This window comes from Malus domestica, chromosome 10 (assembly GCF_042453785.1).
Source record: "Malus domestica chromosome 10, GDT2T_hap1".
In the NCBI taxonomy this organism is placed as follows: domain Eukaryota; kingdom Viridiplantae; phylum Streptophyta; class Magnoliopsida; order Rosales; family Rosaceae; genus Malus; species Malus domestica.
Window position 1 is genome coordinate 30,775,450 of NC_091670.1, and position 22,589 is coordinate 30,798,038.

At 41.5% G+C, this 22,589-nt stretch overlaps 1 pseudogene; it reads left to right on the top strand.

Annotated features, from left to right (window-relative positions):
* The first annotated feature begins 341 nt into the window (after nucleotides 1-341).
* On the top strand, nucleotides 342-21,903 carry LOC114827695 (F-box/kelch-repeat protein OR23-like; annotated as a pseudogene).
* Nucleotides 21,904-22,589: the final 686 nt, after the last annotated feature.

Genomic DNA, 22,589 nt, shown 5'->3' on the forward strand with positions numbered 1-22,589 from the left:
CACAATATCATCACATAAAGTCACGTACAATAATTCAAGCATCAGACAAAAATATAAACATCATTTTAAAACCTGCCAAGATGAATGGAATAATGGCACAAGAGTAAATAAACTTACACCTTCTTTGTACCGTTGAGATTTTACAAATAAGAAAATATTGCATGCTAAACATAATCACACATAAAAAAAAAATTATTATCCAAAAAAATAACTCAATGCTAAGTAATGATCAACCGCAAATCCATGTGTTACTAAACTGTAGCCTTTCGGACATTCTACAAAAAATGCATGTCCAAAAAAACCATTAACTCAACGCCCACTCGAAATCCAAAGCAGAAGAAATGACCCGATTTCGACCTCTATCTCCTGAGTCTTATCCTTCCTCTCCGCCATTGATCCCGATCGACGAATCCCCAACCCTAATTCCCAGCCTCTCAAACGACATCGCAGCACTGATCATCTCCTTCGTAGTTCGTCCCCTTCTCGCATCAAGCCCGCCTCCGACCCACCTTCAAATCATGGATGCTCTTCCTCATCTCCAAAACCCTAATCGCCATCCGCCAGACCCACCACCGCACCAACCTTTCCCACCTCGTCTTCCCCTAAGACCCCTCCATCGTCGCCCCTAACCTTTTTGACCATCGAACCCTAGCCTGGTGCCCCCTCCAGCCAATGCCCAGCAACCCTCACGTCTACGACCTTTGCAATTTCACCTCCTTCTCCATTAGGCCCCACATCAACGTCATCAGCGGCCATCTCTTCGACACTCGTTCGTTTTCGATTGATCGTCCCTCCCTGTCCTCCGTCGTCTTCCTGTTCGACTTCAGCACTTCTTCGTGGGACTTCATCGCCCCGATGCTCACACCGCGTCGCATGTGTTACGGTTCCAAAATCGAAAGTGATTCTCGTCACTGGCAGCGTATCTCGTCACACTTTTTTCAGCGCGGCTGGAAGCCGAATGAGCTGGAGTGGTATGATATTGGGCGAAATGCATGGGTTGCAATGGATGGGTTGCTAGTTTATCGGGCTGATGCGCAGAGTTCTTTGTTGGCGACAGTGAGAATGAGTTCTGGGTTATGGATAGGTACAGCAAGTCTAGAACAATATCAAGGGTTTTTCCTGTGGATGATCATTACAGAGACGTTGTCGTGATGACATTGAAGAATGGGAATGGTGGTTGTAGGTGGAGAGAGGTTGGGGATATATGGGAAGCAGGGAAGAGGATGAGACTGGGCAAAATTGTTGTCGTCGAAGATGGTGATGATTGCGGTGGACCTGCTGTCTTCATGCTTGATGGGAATGTTATATTCAGGTAGTTTTTCCATTTTCTTAAGTTTTTATGTTCAAGCTTGGGCTTGAAGTAACATTGTTTGTATGTTCAGCTAGTGACAGTTGGTTCCAATTAGATTGAGATTATTCATGCTAATCTAAGGTTAGTGTCAACATTAAATATCTCTATGACGCTCCAAGTTGAAGTTTTTTTGTTCTGCATTGTGAGCATCAATTTTTAATGAACTAAAAGTGTGACTGAGATAGGGATACTTGGTGCTGCCTCATGTTCTGGTGTATAGATGCATATTACATTTTCTTAGACCTCACCAAGTGTGGAATTTATCTTTATTGATTAACGGAATTTTGACTGAAAGGTGTGCCAAAAACTTGTCTTTTCCGTAATTTGGGATATAGGGTTCGAAATGCTAGTGTGACTAGATCATGCGGGGACTGTACACTTTTCTGTAACTTGGGGAGGGAGAGAAATCAGCATGTAGAGTTGCTAAGATGGTCTAGACTAGAGCAAGTACCCACTCAGGGACATTCTTGAAGAAGTTTGTTGTGAATGGAGTGATGAAATTAGTGTTGAAGTTTGGTAGCTTAGATTAGAGCCACATTTGAGTCCCACATTGGCTAAGGGAAGAGTCGTGTAGTGCTTTATAAGCAATGCCACCACACATACATATTGTCAAGGCCTTTTGGTAAAATCCCATACCCATTGCTTCCGGGTGGCAAAAGTGTGGGGAGTATCGGCAATACCGCGCGAAAGTTTCGCATGTGCTGCGGTTCCAAAATCGAGAGTGATTCTCGTCACTAGCGGCGGATCCCGTCACACTCTTTTTAGCGCGGCTAGAAGCCGAATGAGCTCGCTTGAGCGGTATGATATTGGGAGAAATGAATAGGTTGCAATGGATGGGTTGCCAGTTTCTCGGGCCGATGTGCAGAGTTCTTTGTTGGCGACGATGAGAATAAGGAGTTCTGGGTTATGGATGGGTACAGCGAGTCTAGAACAATATCAAGGGTTTTTCCTGTGGATGAGCATTACAGAGACCCTATGGTGATGGAATTGAAGAATGGGAATGATGGTTGTAGTTGGAGAGAGGTTGGGGATAAGTGGGAAGCAGGGGAGAGGATGAGACTGGCAAAATTGTTGTCGTCGAAGATGGCGATGATTACGGTTGGCCTGTTGTTTTCATGCTTGATGGGAATTTTATATTCATGTAGTTTTTCCATTTTCTTTAGTTTTTGTGTTTGAGCTTGGGCTTGAAGTAACATTGTTTGTTATGTTCAGCTAGTGACAATTGGTTCCAATTAGATTTAGATTATTCATGCTAATCTAAGGTTAGTGTCAGCATTAAATACCTCTACGATGCTCTAAGTTGAAGTTTTTTTGTCTTGCATTGTGAGCATCATTATTGGATCTACTTGAATTGGATGTTAATTGAGTTCAGTTTAGTGGCTAACAGTTGTTTTCAAATGAACTAAAAGATCGAGATAGGGATACTTGGTGCTGCCTCATGTTCTAGTGTATAGATGCATATTACATTTTCTTATACCTCACCAGGTATGGAATTTATCTTTATTGATTAACGGAAGTTTGACTAAGAGGTTTTCCAAAAACTTGTCTTTTCTGTAATTTGGGATATAAGGTTCGAAATGCTAGTGTGACTAGATCATGCGGGGACTGTACACTTTTTTGTAACTTGGGGAAGGAGAGAAATCAGCATGCAAAGTTGCTAAGATGGTCTAGACCAGAGCAAGTACCCACTCAGGGACATTCCTGAAGAAGTTTGTTGTGAATGGAGTGATGAGATTAGTGTTGGAGTTTGGTGGCTTAGATTAAAGCCACATTTGAGTCCCACATTGGCTAGAGGAAGAGTCATGTAGTGCTTTGTAAGCAATGCCACCACACACATATTGTCGAGGCCTTTTGGTAAAACTCATACATGTTGCTTCGTGGTGGCTAAAGTGGGGGGAATATCAACAATACTGACTTGTGTGTGTGAGACCCATTGGTGACCGGTCCGTTGGCAACTCGTTGTTGTGGGCTTCTGCACAACAATTGGTATCAGAGCCCAGACAACGTTTAGGATTGGTGGCATTCACAATATTTGAAGTTGAAGAGCTCATTTGGAATTTGGTGCATGTGGTTAAGGTGGAGCTCTCTTTGCATTTGGATCATGAGATATCAATTTGGAGATGGCTCGAATCACACGAAGGTGGAGATTGTTGGAGTTTGGTGGCTTAGATTAGAGTCACATTTGAGTCCCACATTGGCTAGAGGAAGAGTTGTGTAGTGCTTTATAAGTAACTAGCAAGAATGCCCGCACTTTTCTACGGGTTGTCAAACCATAATCGACAACCTACATGAATAATATCCACATAAAAAATTAATTGAAATTGTTGTAGCAATACAAGCGCATTCTTAAATGTGAGCACAAACAATTCCAGAAAAGAAACTAACATAGAATCAATTCAAGTATGTTAGGAGCACGTTTGCACTCAACAGAGGGGAACCAGTCGAAAGGAAATCCGTAGCTCTGCTAACTTTATTGTTTGGCCTAAAGAGAATTTGTGGGCAATAACCCTAAACAAAAAATAAAACAAAATTCACAAATTATCAAAATAAAATTCAGCAATAAATTGCAAATAAAAAGCACAGTTCATAAACAATCAAAATTAAAAGCAGGAAAGAGTGAGAGTTGTGTGTACCAGGTCGATGTCTGACTCGTCATGGAGAGCTTCAATCATTGATTCTGGCAACTCGGTTGAAAGAGTTTTGAGAGAAAAAATAGGCATTATCGCAACTATCTTGAGAAGTGAATTTCACAACCACAATTGAAATTTCAAAACCCACCACAGAAGCAGCATATGAAAACAACAAAAAAGAATTTTAGTCAAAGTTATTTTCTGATCATTAGTAATTTAGTATCCTAACCAAAGCAATTTTCAACTTCAACATTCAAAACGAAAACGTACAAAGTTTGTATTAATCACTCAAAGTGATGTTTACATTTTGTACCACTAAAGCACTACTAATTAACCTTTTTAAGGTCCTCATTAACACTTGAAAACTCTTTGACACGTAAAACTAAAAAGTTCAAATAAGTAAATTGCTTCAAAAAATATATTAGGATGATGTTACCTTCCCAATCACATACCATTTGCATCTTGCCAAAACTATCAGACTCGTACTTAAAACTTTTGACATTGTATTGCCAGGAGGACTCAATTGGCCTGATTAAAAAGCGCTTCTTTCCCAAAACCTTTCAACTGTTCAGAGTCCAAATTCCAGAAAACAAATGCTAATCAATAGCCAATTAATACTGGGTAATAATTGAAATTAAAGTCCAGAATTTACTAATGTCAAATTTACAGCCAAAGAACCAATCGATTTACTGAACTCCAAAGGGAAATCTAAATATAAAAGTATCTAATTTCACAAAATAAATGAAACCATATCAAACATCTTGATATAAACTAAGAACTTGAAAGCTTAAGCAAAACCCACTCTCAACAATGATGTAAATAAAAAACTTAGACATTCATAATTTGAAATAATTCAAAATTGCAAGCAAGAAAACGCTCCAATTCAAAAAAGCTCTGCAAGGTCATGAAATTGCCCATGAATATCGCCACAAATTGTCACTGACCTTTTTCAGGCATGCAAATAAATAATAATAAGTGTCTACCCATATAATTTGAAAGATCTACACCAGTGTTACCAGTTCAAAATGATAAATAATAATAAGTGTCTACCCATATAATTTGAAAGATCTACACCAGTGTTACCAGTTCAAAATGAAGGACAATAATAATGCTTTTTTCCCATACAAAATGCAATAACAGTGAAATATATAATGTAATACAAATATAATAAGAGACTAAAGAAACCAAAATTTCCACTTGAACATTGCTTTCTCCCATTGGAATTTCCTTTGCTTTCTTGCATAATATTCTCACCTACAATGAAGCAATGAAGAAACGATTATGTACAGATAGATGGTTTTAATACTAAAAGACAGAAGATAACCTTCTTTTTTTTTAAATAGAAAACATAATATAACTTAAAAGGTGCTTAAACATCATCACGTAGCAACAACATTCTATTGAGCAGCGCCTGGGTTTTAAGAAATGGAAAACTGAATCGGATAAAGTAATGACAACGAACTTGGATTATGGGTTTCTACCTTGCCTTTGCGAGCTGTCCTTAGTTGAGCAACATATTCGGATATTTTCTTGATGGCTTCCACTTACAAAGGTGAAAGCAGAACATCAAAAATCATACCGCAAGTGTCCCTGTAGAACCTTTCCAACTGAGGAAAAATAAAGGAAAATCTGTTAACTGTACATCTTTGTTCTTCTCAGCAACCTGTTAGTCGTAAATTCGAGGATGAACATAGTATAGTAAGATTGTGAATTCATAACACGAACCAATCGATGTTACTGTTAATTCATGACCTCGATTAAAAATGGCAAACGCGTTCCCCTTAAACCTACCTCTATATTCCTCCCTTACCTTTTCTCCCTAAATCCATACCTCCCTCCTGGAGAATCCTCTCCCCTACCCCATGCTCTCCCCCATCTCTCTCTGCAATAGACAGAAAACTCATAAATTATCAAGAATTAATAAAGAGAGAACCCATTAATGTACAATCACCTTAGAACTGGAGCAATTTCCTCCGATTTTAGCCAACACATGCCGCTTAACCAAATCTACACTGAGCTCACAATAATTTATCCTTATAAATTGACAGTCTTCAGAGTGTGTTATAATTAGATTTCTTGAATTTAAGTGAACACAACCAACTTACAGTGAGCAAACACAACCAAAACTAAAAATTGAAACTTGCATAAAACCCATTTCCAAATCCAAACTTACAGTTCTAAACAAAAATTAAATTTGACAGAAAACTCATAAATCATCAAGAACTCAATAAGAAAAGAGAGACCCAGTTAGTTAATCACCTTAGAATTGAAGGTATTCCCCCTAAGTTTAACCAACAACCAACCAAATCCAAATATCGAAATTTGGACAGAAACCCCATTTTCCAAATCCGAATTTACAGTTCTAAACACAATTTTTTTTTACAGAAAAACCATAGATTGGCAAGAATTCAACAAAGAAAAGAGAGACCTAGTTAATATTATCACCTTAGAATTGGAGCCATTGCTCTTTGGCCATCCAAACCCGAATCCTCCACCGTCATTGTCCGACAACAAATCATAAATCTCTTGATGCGACTCTATGTTATTGGGCTTCGGTTATGACTAATTAGACCACCTATTGTCATTACTATCAATTAGGCTCATTACTTAGGTAATACTATTAGGCTCATCCATACCTCAAACCCTAGCTTTCTTTGGGTATATTTAAACATCTTTTATGATGTAAATAGACCATGAATGAAGATATAAATTTTCTTTGATTTCCTTTTTCCATTTCCTGCATTTACTTTCTCGCACTTTCCCTCTTACGATGTCAGATTCTATCAATTGGTACCAAAGCCAGAGATCCACTATGGATCTGTGGTTTGCCTCCATCGATCCCACACTTCCAGCACCGTGGAGAAGTGTGATGGATGAGTCCAGTGGTCTGGTGTTCTATTGGAATCCAGAAACCAATGTTTCTCAGTATGAACATCCAAATCCGGCTCCGCCTCCACCACTTCTTCCTCTGATCACTACCAGTTTCCATGGTATACGCCCCCGATTGTACCTATCGACCGCCAGATTACCCAGCCTCGTATATGCCTGAGCTTCCCATAGCTTCTTCATATACTAGTCCCATTTTCCTCCCACACCCCGCACCACCTTTCGTTACATATTCGGACTCCATAGACATCTCTCAATTTCCTCATTCCTATTCCACAAACCCTAATTTTCACGATCCCCAAATTTACCCTTCATCGTCATACGAACAAAATTCGTGGGTTTTTTATTTTGAGAACCGTCTACGATTTAATGACCCCCATCAGGTATCTCCTTACGAACTTGACTTGGGTCCCGATTCAAAAATGCATACAACTCCTACAACAGGAAATGTCTTCAGCATGGTCAGAGGTGTTCGCCACACATCTCCAAAAACGCCGCTTAAATTGGTTCGAGCAAAGCATAAACTTGCAGTGGGTTCTCATGTGAGGATGAAAAAGAAGGCTTCATCCATGAGTTTTTGCCAAAGACGACAACGGAATCTTGTGTTTTCGTCGTTCTCTGCTACTCCATCATTGCTGTTGGTACCTTTACTACAAGCACAGGAACAAACTTCTCCAACGAATAGGAGCAGACGCACACCCATCGCAATCCGAAAGGGAACAGACAAACACATGCACGTTGTACTTCGACGCCGACTGGACGCCGACTGGACGCCAAAACAATGGCCATGGGAGATCCTACACCATCATATCAGGTCTTATTGCACAAGAGGAAGACGAAGACAGTGTCAGGTCATAAGTGGGGCCAACGAGTTCAAGGTCCTACGCCAATCTTTTGAGTTCGACAACATCGTGTGAAGTGGAAACTCTTCGATAAGGGTCGTTCATTCGGACCAAGCACCAAGGATAGTCGATATTCTAATGTTATAACAGAGCAAGGGTATCATCAGTTTCATATTTGATGTTTTCACTCTTATTGGAGATTAACCTTGGGTTCCTCTTTGCTATTCACAAAGGAATGCAGTCCAGATGTTTGATGAAATGACAAAAGGAGAACTTATGATTCAGTTTTTTGAAGGTTATTCGGTGTCCATTATAGTGGAGGTCCCGCCTACAAAGCTCTCTAAGGTATTCACTAGTCCGGTTCACAGTCCTCACGATTTAATTGCAAGTGATTCCTTGTTAAGTAAGTCTCTGAAGCATGATATTTCTCCCATTGGGTTCGACATTGATGTACCGGGTATGGATTTTTGGCTCACACACTCAGACGACAGCTTGCAGCTTATAGGCCTTCGTCAACTGTCCTTGCTTGATACTATGAAAACTGGACCTACGGTGTTTAATCCCTTGACTGATTGTTTTGCATCTTGGAAGGTTTTCCTTTGTTGGCTCCTACGTGCTGTTTTTGTTTTTTTATGATTTCCGTAGGTGGTTTCGTAAGTATCTTGTGGAAAAATTACTTAAATGTATTTTCAGTGCAGCTCACCTGTGTGATGAATTGTTGAAGAGCTGTGGTGAGGGCAATCTGGACACCCATTTGGATTTCTTACGTTCTCTCAATAATCACTTGGAATGCAATTTTGGTGCCTTAGATGTTGATCTACATGCTTCATTCATTCCCCTATGCTAGTACTATGCGTGAATTTCGGCCGGGATGGGATCTGGGAGATTGGTTAGCTAAAACACGAATGGTGAAGCTCTGTTTCCGGTCCCAGGAGAACCATTTTGACGACCGCCCTCAATTCTTAATCCCACAGCTGCACCCCATCAATCCTGCAGTGCATTCTACTTGTCTACCAAAAGTGATACTTGCCACAGGTATTACTAGAACCATTATCAGGCTTTTGGAAAAATATGCCAACTTGAAATGGTTTACTAATGGGAATTTTAGACAAGAAGAGGAAGCGTTTGCAGTTCTTATCCGTGGATACATAACTGATACTCTCAAAAACATGGTAGAGTCACTTTCTCTTAATTTTCAAATGTTGATTTCTATGGTTCTTTCTCTAGCAGTGGGTACTGAGCAGATTGATTGCTCTTCTTTTTCTCCTAATCTTGTTGAGATTGAGAACTTCTATTGGATGATCATTCTTCCAAAGTTGCAAACTTCGAATGAGACTGAGCATCCTAAGCTCATGGATAATGCATTGAAAATTTTCATAGCAATCCGAAATGCTACACTGGAAACTATGATATTACAATTTTGTCTAACTTTGCCTCAATTCTTGGGTGCCGAGTGAATAGTTGTTTATTCATTTGTTATCAATGACCTTGACAAGTCACAAAAACGCAAGAACAACATTCTCCTGGAGCAATTTGGTGCAAGAAAGGCTAGTTTAGGCATTGATTACCTCAATTTTCATGACAATGGGATTACTGCTTTTCTCAAACTCAATCTAGATTTTTCTTTAAGGTCTTTCTCCGATCTCATTCATTCAATGGCTAGTGTGGATGTTCAGCTTCCAGTGCATAGAATTCTCCATGATTGGGCATTACAAATTCGAGGGCATGCTTCGAAACCTATAGTTTTCATATCATTGTTCACATGGAGTGAAGTGTTAAGCAGAAATTTTGTTCCAACTGATCTTTTTCTTCATCACGACAAAGTGATAGTTGCCTGGGAAAATATGAGAGCAACACTAGATTCTGCAATTTGGTTTTCTCTAGTGTACAAGGGTTTTACTATTATCGGTTGGAATCATTTGCCCGCTCTAGTTCAGGCACACATGATCCATATTCTTTATGGGGAAAGAATACAAACATTACTTTCACGAGGTGGACAGGGGTCAAACAAGACAGAGTGGAAGAGAAATATTTATCTGATTCACTTATTCACCTATACAACTCCACCTATGTCTTACATGGCCGGTCCCAAGCCCGGATAAAGGAGGAGGGGGAGGGCGTCAGGTAGTCTACAGCCGGCACTCCATGATCACGTTGAATCCTTATGAAAATGAATCCAGAACAAAATCGCGCTAAAGCTAGGGCGTCACCCGTAAGTGGCGCGCTGTGTGGCCCGAGCACAGTGATAAGTGAGCAAGGGTCGCTGTATCTCCATCGGCACCCGGATGCAGTGTTAAATGAGCAAGGGGGCCATAGAAACTTCTTTTCGAACGACTCCACTCAAAGTTGTTTAGGAGCATATGCTCCTATCAACTTTACCCGGGACACACAAAAGAAGTACTTTGATCCTATTAGACGGGGGAGGGTGAAGAAGCTAGGACAGAAGGGTAGAGTTCAAGAGAGCAAAATGCGTTTAGGAACGTGGAATATAGGAACCTTAACGGGAAAATCTATGGAAGTAGTGGAAGTTATGGTGAGGAGAAGGATAAATATTATGTGCCTATAAGAAACTAAGTGGGTTGGTAGTAAGGCAAAGGATCTAGAAAACTCAGGGTTTAAACTTTGGTATTCGGGCGCAAATAGAACGAGAAACGGTGTTGGCATCATCGTGGACAAGACCTTGGTACAAGATGTTGTAGATGTCAAGAGGGTAGGAGATAGAATCATGGCAATCAAGATTGTAATAGGACAAGAACTTATCAATGTGATTAGTGCGTACGCACCTCAAGTAGGGTTGGATACGAGTTCGAAGGAGAAATTTTGGGAAGATCTTGGAGACTTGGTGCAAGGAATTGCTCAGACGGAGAAGTTATTTATAGGAGGAGATTTAAATGGACACGTGGGCAGGGAGACAGGCAACTATGGAGGTTTTCATGGTGGCCATGGTTTTGGGGAGAGAAACGAGAATGGGGAAGCTATCTTGGATTTTGCAATGGCATATGATCTCTTCTTAGCCAACACTTTCTTTAAGAAGAGAGAAGAACATGTGATCACCTACAAGAGTGGGTCGTCAAAAACACAAATAGATTTTCTTCTAATGAGGAAAGGGGATCGTATAACTTGTAAGGATTGCAAAGTTATACCAGGAGAGAGCGTGGCTAATCAACATCGCTTGTTGGTGATGGATGTACATATCAAAAGAGTAAGACAAAAGAACAAGACTTGGAAGTGCCCAAGGACTAGATGGTGGAATCTAAAAGAAGAAAAACAAGTCATTTTCAAAGAGAAGGTAATCACCCAATATGTGTGGGATAGAGAGGGGGAAGCTAGCCAAATGTGGGATTCCATGGCTAGTTGTATCCGAAAAGTAGCAAAAGAGGTATTAGGAGAGTCCAAGGGCTTTGCCCCACACCAAAAGGAATCTTGGTGGTGGAAGCAAGGGAAAAGAAGACAAAGGACCTAAACCAAGTGAGGTGCATCAAGGATGAGGATGGAAAGGTTCTTGCTACAGAGAACGCGGTTAAAGACAGATGGAGAGGTTATTTTCATAATCTTTTCAATGAAGGACATGAAATGAGTGCTTCTTTAGGGGAGTTAAGTAACTCAGAAGAGTGTAGAAACTACTCTTTTTATCGTCGAATCCGGAAGGAAGAAGTGGTTGTAGCTTTGAAGAAGATGAAGCATAAAAAAGCAATAGGCCCAGACAATATACCAATCGAAGTGTGGAAACTTTTGGGAGAGACAGGTATAACATGGCTCACTAACCTTTTCAATAGGATTTTGAAAACGAAGAAGATGCCAAATGAGTGGCGAACGAGCACTTTGGTGCCTATCTACAAGAATAAGGGCGACGTACAGAATTGCATGAACTATAGGGGGCGTTTGTTTGCCCTCACTAAGTGGGACTGGACTGGACTGGACTAGCTGTTAGTCCAATACTGTGTTTGTTCCATGCTGGGACTAACATTAATGAGACTAAAGGGGACTAGCATGGATAAAACCCTTCACTAAGAGATCTTAGCGAGACCCCCCAATAACGATGGGACTAGCTAAGACTATCATCTCTCGTCCTCGTCATGCTCAACAACCACTCTCGATAGACTCCTCGTCATCTCCAGTCACCTAGATGATAATAAAATATTAATAATTTATATATTAAATAATATAATATTAGAATTTGTTATTATCCAGTTTCTTAGTCCAACATTGCACCAAACGCTTCACTAAGTTAGTCCAGCTTAGTCTAGTCTAAGCCAGTCCAGCTTAGTTCTTGAAGCTAGTCCAGTCCGAGATAGTCCGGGCAACAAACGCCCCTTAGGGGTATTAAGCTAATGAGTCATACAATGAAGCTCTGGGAGAGAGTCATTGAGCATAGATTGAGGCAGGAGACACGGGTTTCGGACAACCAATTCGGGTTCATGCCAGGGCGCTCAACCATGGAGGCAATCTATCTCTTACGAAGATTGATGGAAAGATATAGAGATGGGAAAAAGGATTTACACATGATCTTTATAGATTTGGAAAAAGCGTATGATAGGGTCCCAAGAGACATTCTTTGGAGGATTTTAGAGAAGAAAGGAGTACGAGTAGCATATATCCAAGCTATAAAGGATATGTATGAAGGAGCAAAGACTGCCGTAAGAACTCATGAAGGACAAACCGAAAGCTTTCCCATAACTGTAGGATTACATCAAGGCTCATCCTTAAGTCCTTACCTTTTTGCGTTGGTAATGGATGAGTTAACAGGACATATTCAAGATGATATTCCTTGGTGTATGCTTTTCGCAGACGATATAGTGTTGATAGATGAAACTCAGGAAGGGGTAAATGCAAAGCTTAACCTTTGGAGAGAAGTGTTGGAATCTAAAGGTCTTCGCCTAAGCCGATCAAAGACAGAATATATGGAGTGCAAGTTCAGTGCAAATGGAGGCCAAAACGAGTTAGGGGTGAGGATCGGAGATCAAGAAATACCAAAGAGCGACCGTTTTCGTTACCTAGGATCTATCTTGCAAAAGAACGGAGAATTAGATGGAGATCTCAACCACAGAATACAAGCTGGATGGATGAAGTGGAAGAGTGCATCCGGCGTGTTGTGTGACCGCCGTATGCCACTGAAGCTCAAGGGAAAATTTTATAGGACGGCAATAAGGCCGGCGATGCTGTATGGCACAGAATGTTGGGCGGTGAAACATCAACACGTACACAAAATGGGTGTAGCGGAGATGAGGATGCTTCGTTGGATGTGTGGGCACACGAGAAAGGATAAGATTAGGAATGAGGATATCCGGGGTAAAGTAGGAGTAGCCGAAATTGAAGGAAAGATGAGAGAAAATCGGTTACGGTGGTTTGGACATGTGCAAAGAAGGCCTACTGACGCTCCGATTAGAAGATGCGACTATGGGACAGAGGTTCAGGGCCGAAGGGGTAGAGGAAGACCTAGGAAAACTTTGGAAGAGACTCTAAGAAAAGACTTAGAGTACTTGGATCTAACGAATGACATGACTCAGGATCGAGCACAATGGCGTTCTAAGATTCATATAGCCGATCCCACTCAGTGACTTGGATTTTCCAAGTCTCCAACCGAGAAGTTTTCCTCACTCGGGAAATTAAGGGAACACTACCCCAACCTACATGCTCCACTCAGAAAGCTTCAACATACAAGCTTCAACAAAAGAAAATTCAAAGAACTTAGCGAAGAAGGCTTTGGTGTATTTAACACAATACGTTGAAATGAAGGAAAGCTTATTTATTGATATCCCCGATAAGCTACAAATATGTACATATACATGAGTCAAAATAAACACACAAGAGAGAGCCTTCACAAAGGTTGCTTAGGAGAAGTCTCAGCAGTCGGTAGAGCCCCAGAAAGAGAAGGCACCGGAGGGGGATCATTTGGAGCCTCAGTACTGGACAGAACCCTAGAAGGAGGAGGCATCAGAGGTTGATCATTCGGAGCTTCATTACGCGGTATAGCCCCAGAAGACGAAGGCAATAAATGCCTTTGGAACAAACCCACAAATCTCTGATGATCAAGTAAAACCTGACCATCAGTTTCCTTCATCTGGTCAAGCTTCCTCTTCATGTTTGTAGCATAGTCATGTGCGAGCCGGTGCAACTGTTTATTCTCATGCTTGAGCCCTCTAATCTCCTGTTTGAGACTCATCACTTCAGCCGCCAATGATTCAACTTGGCGGGTTCGAGCAAATAGGCGTTGGGCCATATTAGACACAGAACCTGCACACTGAACACTGAGAGCCAGCGAATCCTTAACAGCTAACTCATCAGACCGTTTGGAAAGTAGTCTGTTATCTTTGGGAGTGAGAAGGTTCCTGGCCACCACCGCAGCGGTCATATCATTCTTCATCACGGAATCCCCAACGGTAAGAGGACCAGTAGGGGAGACGAAGGATGGGCGCCATATGTTGTCTGGAGAAGGCGGGGCTGCCTCTTCAACAAGGTTCAAGTCAAAACGACGGTCGGAGGGGCCAAACATTTTCAAAGGTGTTGAAGAGAGAAGAGGTCGGACAAATCAAGATCTTAGAAGTGCAAGAATGAAGCTTCTACTGGTGGAGATTCAAGTGTGCTTTGGAACTTAATGCCAGCCCCTATAAAAATATGCACTCGACGGAGCTTCAGAAATCGAAGAGGCGCCTGCTCAGAAATCGAAGAGGCGTTTGCTTTCTCAAAAGCTGGGCTGCTTAGAGATCACGAGGGTTGATCTCAGAAATCGAAGAGGCGTTTGCTTTCTCAAAAGTTGGGCTGCTCAAAGACCATGAAGGCCGATCTCAGAAATCGAAGAGGCGCTCGCTTTCTCAAAAGCTGGGCTCCCCAGAGACCACGAGGGCCGATCTCAGAAACCGAAGAGGCACCTACTTTTCCAGCCTTGTCAGCACCTGTCACACGCACACTCAGCTTTGCGGAAATTATGGGCATTCTGTCGAAGACTTCTGGGGAAGTAGAAAACACATGAATCTTACTGTTCAATCACCCACTTCCCACACGCAACAATAGCTCATGGGTACCACAGATAACTTTGCCAAAGTTCTCTGCCAAAGTTGAGCACGTGAAGCTTGCAGCTCCCACTACATCGCTCTGACCAAGAAGGGTAAAAGAATAGCAAAGAAACAGCACTAACAAAGTTTAGACCCATAAATTTTGAAGGTCTAGCTACCATATTATTACCCACAAGGGTAAAGGAACAGTACCACTGCTGGATAATTGGAAAGTCCCTGTGTGTCAACCTCTGTGCTTCGTGGCAAGGTAGACTAGCAAACATGCCCAACCTTTACTCACATTCGAGAAAACACTCCCAATAAGATTGCTTGCTCCAAAATCGAAGAGGCACCGTCCTCCGAATCTCGAGAGCCAAACTCCCAACATGACTACTTTCTTAAAAAACGAAGAGAGGGTAAAGGAACAGTACCATTGCTGGATAATTAGAAAGTCCCTGTGTGTCAACCTCTGTGCTTCGTGGCAAGGTAGACTAGCAAACATGCCCAACCTTTACTCACATTCGAGAAAACCCTCCCAACAAGATTGCTTGCTCCAAAATCGAAGAGGCACCGCCCTCCGAATCTCGAGAGCCAGACTCTCAACATGATTACTTTCTCAAAAATCGAAGAGACACTGCTCCCCGAATCTTCGAGAGCCAGACCCCCAGCATGATTGCTTTCTCAAAAATCGATGAAGCATCGTTCTCCGAATCAATCGAAGAGGCGCTCGCTTTCTCAAAAGCTGGGCTGCTCAGAGACCACGAGGGCCGATCTCAGAAATCGAAGAGGCACCTACTATTCTAGCCTTGTCAGCACCTGTCACACGCATACTCAGCTTTGCAGAAATTATGGGCATTCTGTCGAAGACTTCTGGTGAAGTAGAAAGTACATGAATCTTACTGTTCAATCACCCACTTCCCACACGCAACAATAGCTCATGGGTACCACAGATAACTTTGCCAAAGTTCTCTGCCAAAGTTGAGCACGTAAAGCTTGCAGCTCCCACTACATCGCTCTGACCAAGAAAGGTAAAAGAATAGCAAAGAAACAGCACTAATAAAGTTTAGACACATAAATTTTGAAGGTCTAGCTACCATATTATTACCCACAAGGGTAAAGGAACAGTACCATTGCTGGATAATTGGAAAGTTCCTATGTGTCAACCTCTGTGCTTCGTGGCAAGGTAGACTAGCAAACATGCCCAACCTTTACTCACATTCGAGAAAACACTCCCAACAAGATTGCTTGCTCCAAAATCAAAGAGGCACCGTCCTCCGAATCTCGAGAGCCAGACTCCCAACATGACTACTTTCTCAAAAGCGAAGAGAGGGTAAAGGAACAGTACCATTGCTAGATAATTGGAAAGTCCCTGTGTGTCAATCTTTGTGCTTCGGGGCAAGGTAGACTAGCAAACATGCCCAACCTTTACTCACATTCGAGACAACACTCCCAACAGGATTGCTTGCTCCAAAATCGAAGAGGCACCGCCCTCCGAATCTCGAGAGCCAGACTCCCAACATGATTACTTCCTCAAAAATCGAAGAGACACTGCTCTCCGAATCTCGAGAGCCAGACCCCCAGCATGATTGCTTTCTCAAAAATCGAAGAGGCATCGTTCTCCGAATCTCGAGAGCCAGATACCACAGACCACTTTTTCAATGTGCTCTGACAGAGTTAAAACATGTGAAACTGGCAGCTCCCACTACCGTGCTATGACCAAGCAGGGTAAATGAATAGCATTACTACTTGTTGTTAGGGAGACTCCTATATATGTCGACCTCCATCCCCAACGGACAGGCAGACCTGCAAAAATGCTCAACCCTTCATCATATCTGAGAGGGCACTCCCAACGAAGCCTTTCGAAATATTCAGCTTTCTTTCCCCCCGATAATACCTCTGCAAACAAGCTATACTAGAGCAAGAATATCTCATATCATCAGGGTTAAAAGCAAGAGTATCCCATATCATGCTTTTTCCCTGTCTTTTCCTTTGGCCTTGTTTTTACCTGCAAGACAAGGAGAAAGAGAGCAATCAGTCAGCACTTGGAATCAAGCTTCCAGCCAGGAACTGACTGCCTGGAACCCTTTACCTGATTACTTACCTGGCATTGCTCTCGAGTACTCATCTTCAACATCTTATGTTTCCAGGGAAGATTCCGCATCTGCTTGAGGAACAGATAGGGCAAGTACGAAGGATACAAGGAAGCATGTGGAGACAAGCGTAACAGCACACGTGCCGATACATCCATTACTCTGTCAAAAGCAAAAGTATCCCATATCAGCAGGGTGGAACGTACTCTAGATTTGATGGACTTGTTTTGACCCTCAAATTCTTCAGTCGGCCTTATACTCTGGAGGAAACCAGAAAACCCTCCAGCTCAGTTCAAGAATAAGCATGTGGAAAGTTACTTCTTCAAAAGCAAAAGTATCTCATATCATCTCTTCTCATTTTTCTTCTCTTTATCCTTCATGCTGCTGCAAGATGGGGAGAAGGTGAACAATCAGTCGGAGCTCTAATTGCTTACCTTGTCTGTCACCTCTTTCAGCAGACCCCCTAGCTCGGCGACTTGGGGGACTCTTACTACATGGTTTGTATCGCGCTTGACCAAGCTTGAAACTACAAGTAAGCTTCAAGTGAAATTGATACATTACCTTGTGCATCTCCACCAGTTAAAGATACCACCCCTGGATGGAGGAAGAGTACTTCCAGAGAAGATGCCACATCTACCTATGAGACAGATAAGGCAAGTCAAGACGACACCACACTCCGATACTTAGAAGTTTCGTGATTACGAGATCATTCTCCCACAATATTTCCTAATGTCATTTGTACTAAATCATTCACTTGTACTCACTAAAGGAGAGCTTGAACCTATGTACTTGTGTAAACCCTTCACAATTAATGAGAACTCTTCTATTCCGTGGACGTAGCCAATCTGGGTGAACCACGTACATCTTGTGTTTGCTTTCCTATCTCTGTCTCTATCCATTTATATACTTATCCACACTAATGACCGGAGCAATCTAGCGAAGATCACAAAAAGCACCCGTTTTCGCTACCTAGGATCTATCTTGCAAGAGAACGGAGAATTAGATGGAGATCTCAACCATAGAATACGAGCTGGATGGATGAAGTGTAAGAGTGCATCCGGCGTGTTGTGTGACCGTCATAGGCCACTGAAGCTCAAGGGAAAATTTTATAGGACGGCAATAAGGCCAGCGATGTTGTATGGCACAGAATGTTGGGCGGTGAAGCATCAACACGTACACAAAATGGGTGTAGCGGAGATGAGGATGCTTTGTGGGATGTGTGGGCACACGAGAAAGGATAAGATTGGGAATGAAGATATCCGAGGTAAAGTAGGAGTAGCCGAAATTGTAGGAAAGATGAGAGAAAATCGGCTCCGGTGATTTGGACATGTGCAAAGAATGCCGACTGACGCTCCGGTTCGAAGATGTGACTACGGGACAGAGGTTCAGGGCCGAAGGGGTAAAGGAAGACCTAGGAAAACTTTGGAAGAGACTCTAAGAAAAGACTTAGAGTACTTGGATCTAACGGAGGACATGACACAAAACCGAGCGCAATGGCGTTCTAGGATTCATATAGCCGACCCCATTTAGTGGGAAAAGGCTTTGTTGTTGTTGTTGTTGTTGTACTTATTCACCTATACAGTCCAAAGTAATGAGTATTGTGTAATATGTTTCCTCACAAGTGATAGTTCATCTGCAGCTTGGATCAAACATGTTTGCTCTGTATTAGACCAGATGACAAACCCCTTGGATGGTGTGCCAAAATGTTTTGATTATTGGAATGCTGATTTAGCACTCTTTTTACAGCATAAGATGGCAACTTATAGGATGCTTGGTGCCGATTCGCTGCTCTACTTCCGGGACTATCAAGGCATTCAATCATCCATGGAATCTCTTCACTGGTGCGAGATCTCTTCAACATTTTTTGGTGTATTGCGGAACAACAATTGCCTTCACTCACTAAGCTTGGGGTATTCTTATTCACTAAGCTTTGGGTCTGCAATTTATGGGCGCATTTGTTTATGAGCACCAACAATGATCTCATTGTCCGTAGCGCTACAAGTTGGATTGACCACCTAATGGGAGTTACTGAGCCTAAAAATCTGAATGCCAATATTCAAAGTTGTCTACTTTTGACCACAATTACTGAGACTTGGGTACCAGCTGCACAAAATGCAGAAAACCATTTGGACATCGATTGTCATTCTTTTTGGGTACTAGACTGCAATTCATTCACTTACAATGGGGTATTGGTCATCTTTAATGCAATCTATCTACCACAGGAGTTGGTGGTCGGTTATGCAACAAAGCTAATTGTTCTCTTTCTCAATGTTGTCAAGATTCGCGTGCTCCAACTCTTTTATTCCATCTCAAAGTATTTGGCAAATCTGCATGATTTCATTTTGGCAGGATATGAGTTAATGATCTTTGTTTTTTGGGTGAACGCACTACAGAAGTTTTGGAAGGACATGGTTCGTGATTTAAAGACTATTCAAAAGCTAATACTGCATGAGTATGGTACACCATTGGACCAATTGGCTGGCCTCTTTCCTGACTACGCATGCGTCTTTCTCAGCTTGAGAGGCTTGAGGACAAGCCTCATCTTAAGGGGGTGGGATTGATGCGACTCTAAGCTATTGGGTTTCGATTATGACTAATTAGACCACCTATTGTCATTACTATCAATTAGGCCCATTACTTAGGTAATACTATTAGGCCCATCCATACCTCAAACCCTAACTATCCTTGGGTATATTTAAATCTCTTTTATGATGTAAAGAGACTGAATGAATATATGAATTTCCTTTGATTTCCCTTTCCATTTCCTGCATTTACTTTCTCGCATTTTCCCTCTTACGATGTTAGATCCTATCATCTCTTCATGGTAAATCTCCAAAACAATGACCTGCACAAACGACTCAACCGCCGTGCCACCATCGTCTTCTCCGTCCCCAAGAATATCTTTCAGCGACCTGTTACAGAAATGAAGGGAAGGTTTGTGTGGTTTTGGGAAGCAATAGCCGATGCTATTGTATAAGTGGGCTCAGTTTTAGGGTTCTAGCTGCTAGGGTTTGAGAAAGGGGAAAATGAAGGCCAAATGGGTGTGTTTCTGTCTCTCTCCCCCATCCCTCTCAATCTCTCAATCAGCGACACCGACCTTTGATTTGAGGAGAAAAAATCAACCCTAACCCCACTTTTTGGCAGCCTCACTCCTTTCTCTCCCTTCCCCTCCCTGCCATCCCACGCTTCTCTCCCTGAAATCCCTCCACAAATCCGTGAGTTCTGTCTGAAGCACACACACAATGGTAGAAATCTAAATAATGCAAAATCGAGAGCCCATTTTAGAATAGATTTGCAAAATCGTAAATATATCAAAATCTGTTTAGAGTCAAAATTACCCTCCCAACCAGCGCCATTTGGCTGGTATTATTGTAAATAGCGTGAAATCGAGTGGCAACCAATTGATTGTAGCTAAGCTACAGTCAATTCATTCCTCAATTTTAGAATAGATAATGGTACCACACACACATATTGTTGAGGTCTTTTGGTAAAATCTCATGCTTGTTGCTTCGGGGTGGCTAAAGTGAGGGGAGTATCGGCAATACCGACTTTTGTGCGTGGGACCTGTTGGCGACCTGTCCATTGGAAACCCGCTATTGTGGCCTTCCACACAATAATTAAGGTATAAGAAATTGGATTGAGTTGGCCATTGTTTCCTTGCACCATGGGCTAAACATGTGTTGTAAGTGTGTGCACGCGAGTGTGAGAGATAGTGATCTGGCTGAAAGTATCCAAATTCGCTTTGATTATGAATCCTAATGTGCTAATAGTAGCTCTTGATGATTTTTGTGAGAATATCCGAGCTTTTGGATTGGTGGAAGTTGTTAGGTGGGTTTGGTCGTATATGATATATGACTTCACTTTAGTTTTGTGCTTGAATTTTTTCGGAATGAAACAACTAGGAGAGGGGAAGGTCTTGAACTTACTCTGATTTGGCATGATTTTGTTAGTACTTATACCTTGCACCATAAGGAGAATGCAGAAGGTTGAGCTTGAAATCTTCCTGTGTTCATGTATATTTAATTAAGGGCTTGTTTACTTATCAATAATGAGAAAATAAGAAATCAGTTAACTACGAAATGCGAAAAAGTAAGGAAAGGGAATTGGATTAACACTAAAATTGCTGAAATTGGGTTGTTCCATTACGTATTTTAGATAATCCATTACTGATTACATGCAAGTAGACACGAGGAAGTCCTGAAGGGAACCCATTCCCTTTCTTTTCATTCCAATTACAGATAAACAACCCTAAAAAAAACTTATTATTCAGTTTACAGAAAAGTTCCAAAGTTTCATCATTTGAGGGATATGCGATGACTTAATTTGGATGGTTATACTAATTTAAATTTATGACGTAAATGACACAAGTTCTACCGACACATAACGCTTCGATGTTTTAGATTACTTTTCTATTAGATTTATTACGATTTACACAAGGGAAATTCTTGTTTATCATTCTTATGAAAAATCAAAAATGTTGAGAGATGCATGGTTTTATGGGATTATCAGTAGTTTAGTACAAGTAAAACTATTATATGGGATCACATACTTATAAGTTCACTTTTGTGTATTCTTATTGATGTCTCTTTGGTCATATGCATCTGCCCCTAATTTATGTCCTTTGAATTTCTTCCTCGTCGTTATTAATTTGATCTTTGAGTGATAATTTTATGGAAGTTTTTGCTTATGTTGCTTCCACATGATATGTACTGCAGATATGACATGGCTTCAAACCGTTGGTGTAAGGAGTCACGTATACCAAGACAGGCCCCATGCAACTCAGCTTTTAGATTCGTTGTATAGGATGGAGAGTTGCATGTAATAACCCTTTTGAAGGCAGTCGAGCCAGCAGAAATCCGCAGGTCGCGAATATTGCATACGAGAGCTGGCACACTTTACGTCCAAATATACCATCCTAAGAAGAAGACATGGATATCTATCATAACAAAGTCACCTTTCTATTACAGCTTGGATTTCAATACTGCAGTTATGAGCACCATTTGCTTGTGAATCTCGATTCTTATTGCTTGTACTTGTGTTGATAATTGTACCGATTGATGTCCAGCGCTGTCTATATTGGTTCTTCGGGGTCATTGCTGCTAGCATATTTGTCTAGTCCGAATGTACAGCAGACCAAAATAAATACCTTACCTGTGAGTAAAGTGGTAAGTAGTTAAGGTTGAATTCATGAGTTACATATATTTGTATCATTTATTTTTCCAGAGAACAGGCATAGGTATGTATTATATACACATATATATAAGTAAAGATGTGTTATATAGCTTTGTTGCTTGTGCACTAATCAATCTTTACCCGTGTCATTTTACGTTTTAAGTTGATTTGTTTAGTATGATTTTCAAGTCCGGTTCCCGGGTTTGTAGCGTCACCGAGTATTTACTCCTCCATACGTATGATAATGATACTTTAATTACATCTAAGGCTAGAGTCGGACTCTCTCCTTTGCTCCCTTCCCGTGCCGTGTTGAGAACAATAAAACGGCTCGTGTTAGAAACACGAGTCGTTATCCCAACAAGTGAAGTCTTTTCAGAATTTCCAACCAACGAAAAGAATATAGTGTAAATTTGTAGCACGGGCAAAAATTTAGACCAAAATGTAGACATTCCCAAGTAAAGATTCAGTTTTCCACCTGGTTTGGTGATTTCCAACATTTTCTATACATGACGAAGCAATTAGTGCGGCTAAAGCAGAGGAACTGGATACTCCCCTGAGCTCAAGAGGGGGATCCTCATGAGCAGCCCATCCGGGCTGTTTAAACTTGATCCAACGGCTGCAATTAT